Source organism: Heteronotia binoei, chromosome 6 (assembly GCF_032191835.1).
Source record: "Heteronotia binoei isolate CCM8104 ecotype False Entrance Well chromosome 6, APGP_CSIRO_Hbin_v1, whole genome shotgun sequence".
Classification (NCBI taxonomy): domain Eukaryota; kingdom Metazoa; phylum Chordata; class Lepidosauria; order Squamata; family Gekkonidae; genus Heteronotia; species Heteronotia binoei.
Window position 1 is genome coordinate 23,091,830 of NC_083228.1, and position 14,609 is coordinate 23,106,438.

A 14,609-nucleotide genomic window follows, 5' to 3' on the forward strand; every position below is an offset into this window, starting at 1 on the left:
CATAGAAGACTCCAAATGTATATTAATGAAGCTTGGTACAATTGGTGTCACTGTCTCCCTCCCAACAATCATTCATAGACCCATGCCAAACATATATCAAGCCTGTGGCTTCTTTTTCACTCAACCTTCCGACATTTCATTAATAAGGTTACTTGATTAATGGCTGCAATAATATACGTGGCATATGATATGATATGTTCACATTAAATTTTAATCAAAAATTACTAAATTCAGAAAACATTAACTAAATCATGACTAATGAGGCAATATTGCCATGCTGTTATATTGATGGTTAGAGGAGAAAACTTGCTAGTGGGAGTTATGAATGGAATAAAAGCAGTTCTTGGGAAACAATGGATTCAAATTCAGCTACTTGGTTTCCTTTACAACTCAAAGCTGATTGGTAGATGTATCTGCATGCGATGCTTTCCCCAAAACTAATGGCTATGGCAGTTTTTTTCATTTCAGATCTGTTTTCAAACTGAGGGGCAAAATTTGTTACCATGACTTCGGTAGTACCCCTTTATTCTGCTTAGTTTATACAATTTGTAATCTTGTGATGATCATACTATTATCCCTTTTTTACATATCAGCATTATACCAGGGACTGTACAAAACACAGTTAAGTTGGTGATTAGAAGTTAAGCTGATTAATTGCACTATTATTAGTATACTTAATGTTCCAGTTTTTAAGGCCACTGCAGACATAACACTAGTCTGCAGTTAGCAAATCAGGAGCCAGTTTGGGGAAGGAGTACACCCTCCTTTTCCTGCAGCAAATTCAACTGCCACCCAACTGCCACAGATAGGAAAGGAAAGGTCCCCTGTGCAAGCACCAGTCATTTCCGACTCTGAGGTGACATTTTCACAGCAGACTTTTTATGGGGTGGTTTGCCTTCCCCGTCTTTTACACTTTCCCCCCAGCAAGCTGGGTACTCATTTTACTGACCTCGGAAGGATGGAAGGCTGAGTCAACCTTGGGCCAGCTACCTGAATCCAGCTTCCGCTGGAATCGAACTCAGGTCGTGAGCAGAGAGTTCAGACCACAATACTGCAGTACTGCTGCTTTACCACTCGCCACAGATAAGTGGTTCACTAATAATAATGTTCTACGAAGGGCAGAGAGCCAAACTAAACATGAATAGATCCCTACAGGAGTTATTTTGTAGAAAAATAAGCGGTGGAGCTCATCCAGGGATTGTAATGCAGCTGCTCCTACTATTCAACGGATAAGGGAGGAGGGAAAACCGTCAGAAAGGTTCAGGAGCTGCACTCCTGTGAGCTTTTGCTGAATTCAAGGCCTGGATCCCTAGTATTTAAAAAAAAAAAAAATGTTAGTTACAGCTTTGTGTGGCCTCATTTTGGATTGAGAATGCAGCATGGAGAAAGGGAATTAACTTTTCCCCTGCACAAGCTTTGTAATGTGAATGACCCCTCAGGATTGTTTGCATGGGAGGAGTCCAAGGTGGTACCCCACCTTTATGTTTCTCTGCAACATCCATCCTGTGTTTCTCCTAATGGACAGATCAGCCAGGAAGGGGAGAATTCTGATTTTAAGAGAGAGAGGGGCAAAGAGGCAACCCTTCCCTTTCCTGTTGCAATTTAAATGATGGTTCTATTAATGAACTTCCCTTTGTCATATTCAAGAGTTGTTACCCATCTCAAACTGTCATTTCAGAACTTCATATAAGAAAAATTTTGCATGGTCTCCTTCTTTACTGTCCAGCCCACCAGTTAAGATCCTCTTCCCAAGCTGTGCTCTCTGTGCCCAACTGCAGAGGTGAGAAGAGTGGTTACCAGATATGAGGCTTTTTCAGTAGTGGCACCTTACCTTTGGAACGCCCTTCCCTTAGCCACCTGTCTGTCACTTATCTTTCTATCTGTTAGACTCCAGGCCAAAAAAAAATCAATTTTTACTCAAGATTTTGACTGGTAAACTTTTTGGGGGATGTTTTTATGGTCTGCTTTTGGCTGAGGACAGTTTTATCATGGCATTTTAGGTTGCTGAATATTGTTTTCTGAAATTTTTATGCACCTTGCTGATTTAACGGCTTGAGTATCAATAAATCTTCTTGTTTCTTTTTATGTTTTATTGTATTGTTCTCACTTTGTGAATGACTTCATATGACTGTTTGGTGAGTTAATAATACATTTTCTAAATAAACAATAAACAAATAGGAGGCAATGCAATGGCAAAGCACAGTTTAAGCAAGGGAGGGAGATCTGCTTTAGGCAGGGGAGGGGATGTAAAAAAAACATTTGTAAGGGTGGCTCTCAATTTGCTAAAGATACATTTATAAGGGTGGCTCTCAATTTGTCTTAGAGTTGCATCTGCACCAATCCAGTCATCTTTAATTAAAACACATAAATGATCAGATTTTAGGATTTCCCCACAGAATCTCTGGACTATTCTAAAAAAAATTCAGATGCAACCTCCAGTCTTTCACATATGATCCCAAGTTTGAGGAATTATATAGTCATTGAGCTTTACACAGACGCTAAGTCAGTTAGAAATTCATTAAGTGAAATTAAATGCTGATTTTAATTATTGAATTTATAATTTTATTGAATGTACTATTTTATAGGTTGTATTGTTTTACTACCGTGGAGTTTTATGCTGTGAGTCACCCTGCGCCTGCTTCAGCAGGGAGAGCGGGATATAAATAAAATAAAATAAATAAGATAATATTTTTCTGTAAGTGATTTCTAATTTGCCTCTATTTATAACACAGACAACATATTCTAGGCAGAGAAAAAAACTATTGAAAACAGAACTGAAACTCCAAAAGACAATACATGTAATATTTCTACTCCTTTTAGCATCATTAATTTCTTTGTGTGTATTCAAAATCATGACATTGGTCTTAGATTGGACATGACATGACCAGTCCTAGAACCAGGAGGTAAATTTAGTGAGCAAGGAGCAAGATTGAGAAAAGGCCAATATTTTGGTGAACCTCAAATTTATCTGGGGACATAAGAAGGTACAAGCAATAAGCCAGTTATGCCAGAGGCTGCACACAGAAAGTCCTAGGTTCAAACCCCAGCATCTCCAGAGAAAAGGTCCTAGTATTGTGATTTATTTCTTTAGATATTTATACCTTGCTTTTCTCCCCAATGGAGACTCAATGTGGTTTACATCATTCTCCCCTTCTCAATTTTATTCTTTCAACAGCATGAGGCAGTTTAGAGTGTGAGTGACTGATCCCACAGACCCATGGAGCTTCCACAGGAGAGTGGAAATTCAAACCTGGGCCTCCCAGACACTAGTCCAACACTCTACCCACTATAACACATTTGGGAAAGACTTCTGGCCAAGGTTCTGAAGAGTCGTTGCAATCAGAGTAGAGTTACACCAGAGACAGATACACCAATGGATTTACTCGGTATAAGGCAGTTTTATAGGTTCAAACCATTAAAGAGACATTTGGAGAGATGCTAAGGTCCAATCTACATGGCAATAATTAACAAAATAATCACTCATTCTGTTATGTATGTGGACTCAAGGGAAGACTTTGGGTATTCCTGCCTGGCTCATTGGAGCCATACGGACTGAGCTTGGGGACCTGGGAACAAAGGGCTGCAGGATCCAAATCTCTGCAGCCCTGAACCAATCACAAGCCCCCACCGATTTGAATGACCCAATAACGTGCTTGCATGGGAACTCAGAGATGTATATAAGTTTGGCCCCATTGGCCCTGGCCCCAGCCTTGTAATGTAGCCTAATACTATGCTACTTCTATTAAAGAGCTTGTTATCAGTCATCCTGCGACTCCATGCATAGAACCCACTATACAATACATTCCCTATTCCAAAAGAACTGTGAAAAGGAATAGGGATCCTTTAATCAAAAATTTTCAGCATCCCCAACAAACTGGTTAGGATAATTATTGGGAAGCCTTCTATGAAAGTAGCTGCATATGGGTAGTTGTGTTAGTCTGTAGTGGTAGAACAAAATTAGTCTTGTAGTCACCTAAAGGCCAACAAAATTTCCAAGGTATAAACTTTTGTGAATCAAAGTTCACAAGGGACTCATAACAGTTTATACTGTGGAAAATTTTGTTGGCCTTTTAGGAGATACTGGATTCTAATTTTTGGGAAGCCATGACTATTGTAAACCAATAAAAAATTTGAAGTGTGGATACACCCAAACATGCACTTGAAGATAGCAATGTTCCCTATTTATGAATCTTCTAAACTGATATTTTCTTACAATTATTTACTTCTCTCCCAAACTACCAAGGACATAATTAACATATGTTGACTCTGCAGCATCCACTCAAAAGAAATGTTTCAATATTTATATCACTTAGATAGAGCTGGAGCCTGAACTGCTATCACTCCTGAATATTTTCAAAATACAGCTGAACTCAGCAGCCAGATTTGTTGCTGTGTGGTAAAAAGTGATGCTTCATCCCATTAGCACATAGGGAAATCCCTTTTGTTTCCAAAGTGCTTCTTCAAAGAAAAAGGCATCCCCATTTTCTCTTTGAGGAAGGCATGTGTGGGAAGCTATTTAGGCTTTTCGACAATGCCACAACTGATGAGCTTGACTTCAGCTGGTGCTTAACAGAAAATGCTCAGTCCAGGCAAAATTCAAAGGCACAATGAGTAAATAAAGAAGTATTGGCAAAGTGTGGGCTGAGGAATTCCACCTCTTAAAGAGACAACAGTCAGACAAAGCTGGCTCATCATGTATGTCAAAAGATGCTTTCGACAGGTAAAATGGCAATTAAACACTCTCCTCCTACACTAAAATTCTCTACTGACAATTCTGGGGCTGCCGGAAGCTCCCAGATGACAGGGAGCTCTGGACAATTTCTAGGTTTGAACAGTTTCATTTGAAAATGTTAATTTTTTGCTGACATAGTTGAAATTTTAAATCGAAGTAACTACGGTAATCTGAATATTTTTGCTTAATTGGAAAGATTTTCCAAGGCTACCAATTACAGAACTTTAGATGATTACTTCTGTGCCTCTGAACAGATTAAACTAAATTTAAATAAATCTGCATGTTACCACAACCTAATATAGGTGTTTTTTGAGATACTGAATGAAGTATAACTTACAAATGAAAAAATTAAAGCTTTCACTCATAAGAACATAAGAAGAGGCCTGCTGGATCACACCAGTGGTCCATCTAGCCCAGAATCCTATCTCACACAGTGGCCAACCAGTTCCTCTGAAGGCCAACAACGAGGCATAGAGGCCAAGGTCTTCCCCCTGATGTTGTCTCCTGGCTCTGGTATTCAAAAATTGACTGCCTCTGAGCATGAAGGCTTCTTTTAATTACAACAAAAGACAAAGGAAGGGTGGCGGAAAACTTAACCCAAAATGAATTAAGAACCAAAAGGTTAAGGAAATCAGAATATAAGGACCCAATAATTATGTCTACAAACTTGAAGAATATTACCAAATATACAAAAATATGTATGTATTTATTACAAATGCAATCAAAACAAATATAGGCCCAAGTAACAAGCCTCAATTCAGAATAACATTTTACATTAATCCCAAAGATAAACCATTATTGATCTTGACCAAACACATTTTGCCCAAATGGCTTTCCTCAGTGGACAATGTTGTTACAGAATGACTCCAGATACTAGAATAGACATTTCTTAAACTTAATCTGAGGTGAAATTGCTTTATAATAATTGTCAGTGACCTAAGGCAAAGATGTAAATCAGAGGCCTTATTCTAGATATAGGGTTGCCAATCCCCAGGTGGGGGCAGGGGATTCCCCAGTTAGGAGGCCCTCCCCCTGCTTCAGAGTCATTAGAAAGCAGGGGGGTGGGGAAATGTCTGCTGGGCACTTCATTATTTCCTATGGAAACCAATTCCCATGGGGTATAATGGAGAATTGATCTCTGGGTATCTAGGGCTCTGTTTTTTGAGGTAGAGGCATCAAATTTGCAGCATAACATTTGATTCCTCTCCTCAAAATATCTCCAAGTTTTAAGAATATTGGACCAGGGGGTCCAATTCTATGAGCCCCAAACGAAGGTACCCCCTTCCTTTTTTATTTCCAAAGGAGGAAAGGCATTTAAAAGGTGTGCAGTCCCTTTAAATGTGGCCAGAACTCCCTTTAGAGTTCAATTATGCTTGCCTCAACCTTGCTCCTGGCTCCACCCTCAAAGTCCCCATATATTTCTTGAATTGGACATGTCAACCCTATCTAGATAACTTGCTGCCATGGTCAGGTACAATTCCCTTGAATAATAGTTTAATTATGTACCTTTCTCATAAGAAAACCATTTTAGATGCAGTCCGGAGCCAATAGTAATGAAATAGTGACCCTAAAATGAACTAGAATGTGAAAAAATATATACCAGCATTCTTCAGGCCTCAGAAAGTACTCTTGGGAAAAATCCTACTATTTCAAGGAGAATAAGACATTTGAACAAGGCTGTTTAGGATACCTGCCCCATTCAGTTAAAAAGAATGCAAATATGAAGTTTCTAAAGTCCTCTGAGCTCTTTAAATTGACTCTCTTAAATGATGCTGTTATAGAGTGCTGCAGCCTTCCAAGGCCACACAAACAGTTCAGAACACTCACCACTTAATGGGCTCCTCTGCAGACTTCTCAGCAATTCATTCATTATTGAGACATACTTACATCCAAAGAAACTCCTGAATACAGAGATGGAAAAAGGGTGGGCCATCTGCAGGATGTGGTCGTGTTTCCTGTTGACAGAGCTGCCCATCTTCAGAGAACAAGATATCCAAAGCACGAAGTCTAGCCCATCCAAATTATCGTTCATCCAGGACACCTAGCACTGGTAAAATGCTCCCAGCCCTTCTTGTGGTAACTGGCTTGGTGAGCTTAGACTGTGAGCAGGAGGACCCTTGTTTAAATCATCCTGTCAAGTCTCTGTGGCCAAGATAATAAAGATCTTCTATGTCTTTAGCAAACTTTTTGTATTTCCCATCTGAGGAAAAACTTGTCTCTGGCCACTGAAGCAGAGAGCATGCACTTGATTGGGTCCATTCTATGGGTCTTAGTCCCAAAAGACAAATTTCCCACTATGAATATTGCACTCTAAGTGAAGAATAGATGTGAGGTTGACAGTTTAATGTTTGTGCTCCTCTGCAAGAAAGGCCATCAGCTGAGAGAAACAGGGCTTGGAGAACTCCCCAGTCACTGGAACCCTCTAGCCTTGCCCCTGCCCAGTCTCCAGGAAGGTGAAGCTCTTAGTACAGGCAGCAAGTCATAGCAAAGTTGCCTCTGTTTCTGGAGATCTGTTCTAGCTAATCCAAGCTCAGAAGCATGGATTGTGAGGAGGGTGCATCAACCTTCCACTGAACAGGCCTCGGCACTCTCTCTTTCTGGTGAGCAGCTCCATTTCTTGCATTATCCTCTGTGTGATTGTGGTGGTTGTGTTCACATGTAGAATCTGGTGCAGATGCTGAGGAGGGGCTAGTACAGCTGGGTGAGAAGTTGCTGCTTTTTCACCTAGGATAACTATTCCCCATTAATCAAAATAGCTTGGGGGGGGGAGTGGACAACTATGCCATTGACTTGCCAATGAATTAAACTATGCCACTGACTTGCCAGTGAATTAAAATTCATAATTTCAAATTAAACTAGATTTCTGAGAGGTGCACTGTTCCATCCTAAACAGAGTTATATCACTCTACACACTCTCTTCAATGGTTAGCTGTCAGTAATTTTTATGCACCCCTCAATGTGTACAGATTGGTCTGTGTTGCTTGTTCTTTTGACACAGAAGTCAACGCCCATGAACTGGCAAACCACATGTTCATACCCTTTCCTTGTACTAGGGGCAATAGTACCTATAGCTCTGCAGGCCTCAGCCCTCCAACCAACCATAGCTCCAACGGCACTGTTGCTGGCTGAAGATCAGTGTCTGGAGCAAGCTGACAAAACCACTCATCTTTGGATTAGATCATAAAGACCTCAAAATCCCTTCAGATATGAATATGATCAGTTTTTCAAAAGGTAATTGTGGACCTGCACAATAGTTTGAAGCAATAATTCATGCATTTTGTGTGCTAGTACAATGCACCTATGCATTTTCTTGTATATGGATACATGTTTGTTGCTTAAAGTCCAGAAACCTATGGGGGGCATTCCTGGGAACCAGGAAATTGACAATACTAATAAAGAAGATCTGATTTTTTGAACAGCACAAGTGTTCTTTTGGAACTGCATATTTCCTCTGTAATTTCACATGCTGTGCCTGGCTGCATATTAAATAATGCCTTGACCCCTTTATATATTGTTGGGTTTTATGGACAATTTTACTACTAAGGAACAGCAACCAATCTAGATAATATTAGCTACTGCAAATATTCCATCCTACCTGCCAGCTAAGATCTGCCTGTTAAGCTGTGCTCTCTGTGCCCGCCTTCAGAGGTGAGGCAGGTGGTGACTAGAGACAGGGCCTTTTCTGTGGTGGTATCTTGTATCGAACATCTGTCCCTTGAGGCTTGACTCGCACCTACTTTACTTTCTTTTAGGCCCCAGGCCTTTAATTAGGGTATTTTTAAAAAAATCTTACCAGCTTTTTATCTGTTTCTGTTCCATGTAGGGATACCAATCCCAGGTTGGGAAATTCTTGGAGATTTGGGGGGTGAAGCTGAGGCGGGAGCCAAAGAAGGAAATATTGGAGAGAGTTTTTAGATTTATGGAAAGAGTATATTAGGATGCAGGGGTCAAAAGAGACAGGCCTGCCCGGGCATGTCCCGACTTGCCTGGCTAATAGACTGTATTGGCTCAGGTTAATGTAGGCTTGCTGGCATAAGCATTTAGGCTTAGCTGAGTTTAGGTATATGGAAATAGCAAGATAGCTTGGTTTAGCTCAGGCTCCCGACAATAGTATTTTGGCTTGGGGTGGCTCAGGCTTTGCAGGTGTTAGAAGCAAAAGGAAGCAGAAAGACTTACCACAAACAGAACAACCAAAAACCACAGAGGAAAGTTGCCTAGGAAACAGATGGACCAAAAGGGGTTAGAAGAGGAACTAATAGGCGACCGAAAGAGGAACATGTTGTATAAACGTAGCATGTTGTATAGACGTTGGCTTTTGGTTTTGGTTTATGTGGTTTATGCAAAGTTAACTGAAAAAGTCAACAGTTGTGCAAATGGTATATAAGACCTGCGTGTCGTTGAGGCCTTTGCTCAGACTCTCGGGTCTGTAGCCCGTGTACAGGGCCCATGTGCACGTTAAATAAAGAAAGCTGTTTTCCTGACTTCGCCTCATGCTGCCTCTGAAATTGGTAACGTATGAGCTTTTCCCGCTACAAAGCCAGGGGAAGGAGGGGTTTCATGAGGGGAGGGATCTCAGTGCGGTATGATGCCACGGAATCAACCTTCCAAAGCAGGCATTTTTCTCAAGGGAGTTGATTTCTGTAACCTGGAGATCAGTTGTAATTCTGGGAGATCTCCAGCCACCACCTGGAACCTGGCAACCCTGTTACAGATAGTTTTTAATGCTGCTTTTGTCCAATGGATTAATATCTAATATTTTAATATTGTGTTTTTTATTGTAAGCTGCCTTGAGCAGGTCTCTGTAAAGGTGGCATAGAAATACTCAGTAAATAAATGATACTTCTAAATGATAATCTTCAGCTTCAATCTCCATTAAGGAAAAGTTAGATACGGTTGGGAATACTACAGAAATTATGGAAGTCATGGAATTTGTTCAACTTCAGGAAGGGAAACTGAAGACAAGATAGGGCACTTCAGTATTACCATTTACTAATTTTATAAAACAAAAATATAGCACTGACCTGAATAAGTCTGGGTATTTTTCTGTGATGTGATTTTTTTTTTTAAATCACTTCATATCTATTGTATCTTTCACTGCCTGCATGACATAGAAGAAAAAAGCTCAGCTGCTGAATTTCTTTTTTAAAAATATCCCAATTAATACAACAATTTGTTCTTAACCAACCATTTTGTCTAATTCAAACCAAGCTCCATCCAATCATGACTCAATACATTTTAGGATTGCCATGACAAGGTCATACATATTTTCCACAAACCAAAAACCATTGATCAGCCAGCAGACAGCAGAAAAGAGCTAATAAAGCTGAGAGAAATGTAAGCAGTGTGATAGTATGCAATTTGACTGCCATTGTATCTAACAAGCCAGCCTACAAAGAATTTAAGTAGCTCATCAGTCTGCAGCTGGATTAGTGACTACATCCTGGCCTTGGCTCATCAAAGTATACCACTTAATTAGTACAGTGGATCAAATACCAAGCACTAAAATATAGGGCAGTATGAGTAAAATGTAGCTCATTAGTGAAGAACTGCCCTTCAGCTAATGTATTTTACTAAAGGTTTAAACAACTGAAAAACATCAGCAGAGTCCTGTTAGAAAACAAAAAATGCAGAGCCCAAGCTTCCTTCAAGGCAAGCTATGCATATGGGCTCTGCATTAGGTTACAGAATGAGAACATTGTAATAGCTTGGAAAGAGTTTGTAACATCTGGGGTGGGCAAGCAGAAGGGTTTTGAAAAAGGGCGGGTGGTAAATGAGCTTTGATATGCTTCTCCTTCAAAGCACTGAAGTCATTTTACCCAGTGCAGAAAACAATCATTGTAGGAACCAATAATTCAACAGATTTTCAACACGCAACAATAATCTTGTCAGGCTGCAGAAATCTTTATAAAAACTTAGGTTACTGGTACAAAAGCAAGAGGTTAAAACCCAAACACTGTAAAACTGAACTCTGAGTCTAAAAGCTAAATCTCCCTCTGTCCAAACAGCATAACTGATTTTTGCTAACTTACAAGCCACAATTTTCAAGGATGTGAAAAGGAATCTCAAATATGTTTTATAAATTTATCCTATTTAAATTTTTAGCCAAAGAGAACACTCTTTTTTTAATTTGTAGTGGTTTTAATTAATTTATCTAATGTGTTTTAATTGTATCTTATTGTATAATTGTATTTATTATAATCATGGTACATTCCATGTCTTGTGAGCCGCCCTGAGCCTGCCTCGGCGGGGACGGCGGGATATAAATAAAAGCTTATTATTATTTTACCTGATAGTTTCCCCAAAACGATAAAAGACACAAGGCAGGTGGCTGTGCTTTGGCCTAGTTCCCTTGTGACAACTCAAAATAGAAGAGAAGCATGTATTACTCTTAAAAGTTACATTTGGGGGAAGGGATGAGGGTGCAACATGGGTTCCAAAATTAAGCTGAAGTAAGGGTTCAGGAACTGGTAATTAGAAAAATGTGTTCTTTAATTTCAGCAGAAAATGGCAGATTTTGCAGAAGGTTATACACTACCTTGTTGGGAGGAAAAAATGGAGGAGAGTGATGTAAGCTGCTTTAGGTCCCCACAGGGGAGAAAGGAGTATTATTGAAGTCAATACAATAAAAAAAGTTGTACACATGAAGCTGATTCCAGAAAACAGCCCAAGAGGGCCAGACAAGAAACATGGAGACACATGAGCAGCCTTCCATGGGGGGTGGGACTCTCATATCCTCAAAAGCTGCAATTGGAGATGGAAGAGTTGCATCTAACTGTAGGATGTTTTAACTTTTTCCCTTTGTCCAAAATTTCCTTTTCTGAAAGAAAGTCAGCATTGTGTAGTAGTTAGAGTACCAGATTAGGATCTGGAGGACCCAGGTTCAAATCCCCACTCTGCCATGGAGGATTACTGACTAACCTTGGGCCAATCATACTCTCAGCTTGATCTACCTCACAGGGTTGTTGTGAGAGCAGCAATGGAGGAGAACATGTAAGTGGCTTTGGGTCCCCACTGTGAAGAAAACAGGTATAAATATATAAAGAAAGAAAGCAGAGAAAAGTTACAAAGAGGACTCAATATCCATTTAAGCATAGGGTTTTAAAAATCTTACAAAACTGCACTTTCGAACTCTGTTAGTCTTAAAAGTGCAACCAGACTCAAACTTTGTTCTGTATCTATGTGGTCATGTACTAAGTGAGGCCAATCATTTGAAATGCAAACGTTTACTGTCAGATAGGATAGTTTTTGAAAAGGGATTTAAAAAAAATGTGGTTTTTTTAGTAACAAAATTTGCTGCAAGGATTTCTGTCTCATTGGGAAGTATTCTGATATTATGAGCAAGGAATAGAGCAGTACATTAAGAAATGACAAGCAATATTAACTCACTGTAAAAACTAAACTCCACACCATTCTCCCTGCTATAAATTTGTACCCTGTTAACTTGGGAATGATGAGCTCCTTACCACTGAAAGCCATGGTGGTAGAGTAACTAAATCAAGATCAGCTTTGCCTTAAGCTAATGAAATAAAGGGAACAGGTGTTAAGAGGCAACTAATCAGATTTAAGGGATGTCTAACAGTGCATCTACTTCCTTTGTCTGTCAGGACATTAATATTTGAAAATAATTGGATTTAATTTTATTCCCAGCAAAAGCAATTTGAGGGCAGGACCACTGGCTTAACTCAACTGGATTGTGAAATTTTTAAACCCAGAACCTTTTCACTCAATAGTAATCCAGTGTGCATTACTGCATATAATCCTTTTCCATGAAACCCTTTTCTTTAAAGAATGCTGGTCACTGAAGACACCTAGAGGATAAGATTATAAACTACAGGAGTTGAAATATATTAATGACAGTTCTCAATTTCTTAAGGATCCCAACACTTCTTAGCTGGGAAATGCAGGACTTGTCTTTAACTTGCCTCTCCCATGTCCACAGAAATAACATATACAAATTTATAAATCCAGAGACAAGGTATTAGTTCTTTGTTGAAGAGGTTAGTGTTAGACAAGGATCTGGGAGACCCATGTTTGAATCACCACTCTGCAGTGGAAGCTTGCTGAGTGACCTTGGCTCAAGCACTCGAAACCTAATCTATTTCACAGGACTGTTGTAGAGATAAAATGGAGAACAATGTAATCTGCTTTGGATCCCCATTAAGGGAAAAGGTGGTGTACAGATGAAGTAACTAAAGCAGGAAAATAAGTTGAAGGAATTTTCTTATTAATAAATGTTATCCTTCTGATTAATACCAATTCTAATATACTACACTAATGTTTTCGTATGCCCTTTAAAATATTTTTTTCTCTATTTTGACAATGCATTCTTATAATTAGGATGTATTTAATCAAAGCTAGCATTTTTGGTAAGGAGGGAATGTGGCATGCTAGAGTCCAATCTTGGAAATTAAGCAGGGTTGGTTAGGCCACCAAGAAAGACTCTGCAGAGGAAGGCAATGGCCAGCTATCTCTACTTAATCACTTCCCTTCCAAGCCCCATACTGGGGTTGCCACAAATCCTCTTCAACTTGATGGCATTTCACACACACATATTTAAAGTCAACATAAATGGATTATAGGTCCAGGTGGATAGTCATGTTGGTCTGAAGTAATGGAATAAAGTTGGAGCCCAGTAGTACCTTTAAGACCAACGAAGTTTTATGAAACTTTATAGGGTTTTAAAGATGCTACTGGGCTCTAACTTTATAAACGGATTATATGTATACTGTTAAACTTAATATTCTTACAACTTTACAAAGCCCCACTGAAGTAAATAGGTTTGTCACAGTTTAGAATGGCACTGTTAAGGGAGCAATCTTAAACTCGACTACTCAGCGTCCTACTCAAATTTAGTCATTGGCATTTATGGCCAGAAAAGTCATTAAAACTCTCTCATGAGCTCAGCACAGATACCCTGGGCAGGAGAGGAAGTAGAATATGATTTGAAGTCAGTCTGTCTTTAAAGAGCCACTAGGCCCCTGTTTTAATAACAGCTTTTATTGAGTAACCAAAGCAGACACTCTCTTGCTATCCTAATAATACACCACGGAAGAAACTGACTGAAAATGAACTCGATTCCCACCCCCACCCACCCGCAACACTAGACGTTAAAGGTCTTTGAAATAAAAATCTCAATTTTCCTAAAGGTCTTTTAAAACAAAACTTCAGTTTTTCTTTTTTTAAAAAATCTCTAGATTAATACTTGGCCTTCATCAGCTCAAGCGATGAAGTGGAACAGCCCATTCCTAGGCAGACAAGGCTAGGAGAAACATCTTTACAAAACAGTGATTTCGGTGTCGTGAGGTAAACCGCGGCTTTACTAGCTGAAAGGTGGCACTGACTTTCCCCCCTTCATGGGCCAAAAAAAAGGAAAGAATTCTCCACATCTGAAGAAACGAGCTGTAGCTTACAAAAAGCTTATACCTGGCAATACGTACTTTGTTACTCTCGCAAGTACTATTTTAACTTCGTTCAGCTCTCCTACCGAAACGGCAGAGCTCGCTTACACTAATGCGGCGCCGCGCGCGGCAAAAATAAATACACACGTCACTAAAACGACTGTTAAGAAACCCGCCAAGAGCCGCAAGAAAGCCACGCCCTAATACCATGACCAGAATTCCAAAAGACCCGCCCACTCCAGAACTTACACCCCGCCTTCATAAGCGACCGGCGCTCAGCGCACGAGTGAGGACGCGTATGAGAAGGCAGGGTTGATCAAATGATGACTGGCCTTTTAATCAACCACTAAAAAAGGAGGCGGGGCCATTGAAGAGACTGACAAGTCGAACCCTCCCTTCAGAAGGCGCTTGAGGAAGAGCGACGGCCTTTCCTCGCAGTCGGAGGCCGGGCCTATTTCAAGCGGCGGCTGTTGTCAAGG

General features: G+C 39.9%; 1 pseudogene; it reads right to left on the reverse strand.

Moving 5' to 3' along the window:
• Window positions 1-6,494: 6,494 nt before the first annotated feature.
• LOC132574281 (uracil-DNA glycosylase-like) lies at window positions 6,495-9,224 on the reverse strand (annotated as a pseudogene).
• Window positions 9,225-14,609: the final 5,385 nt, after the last annotated feature.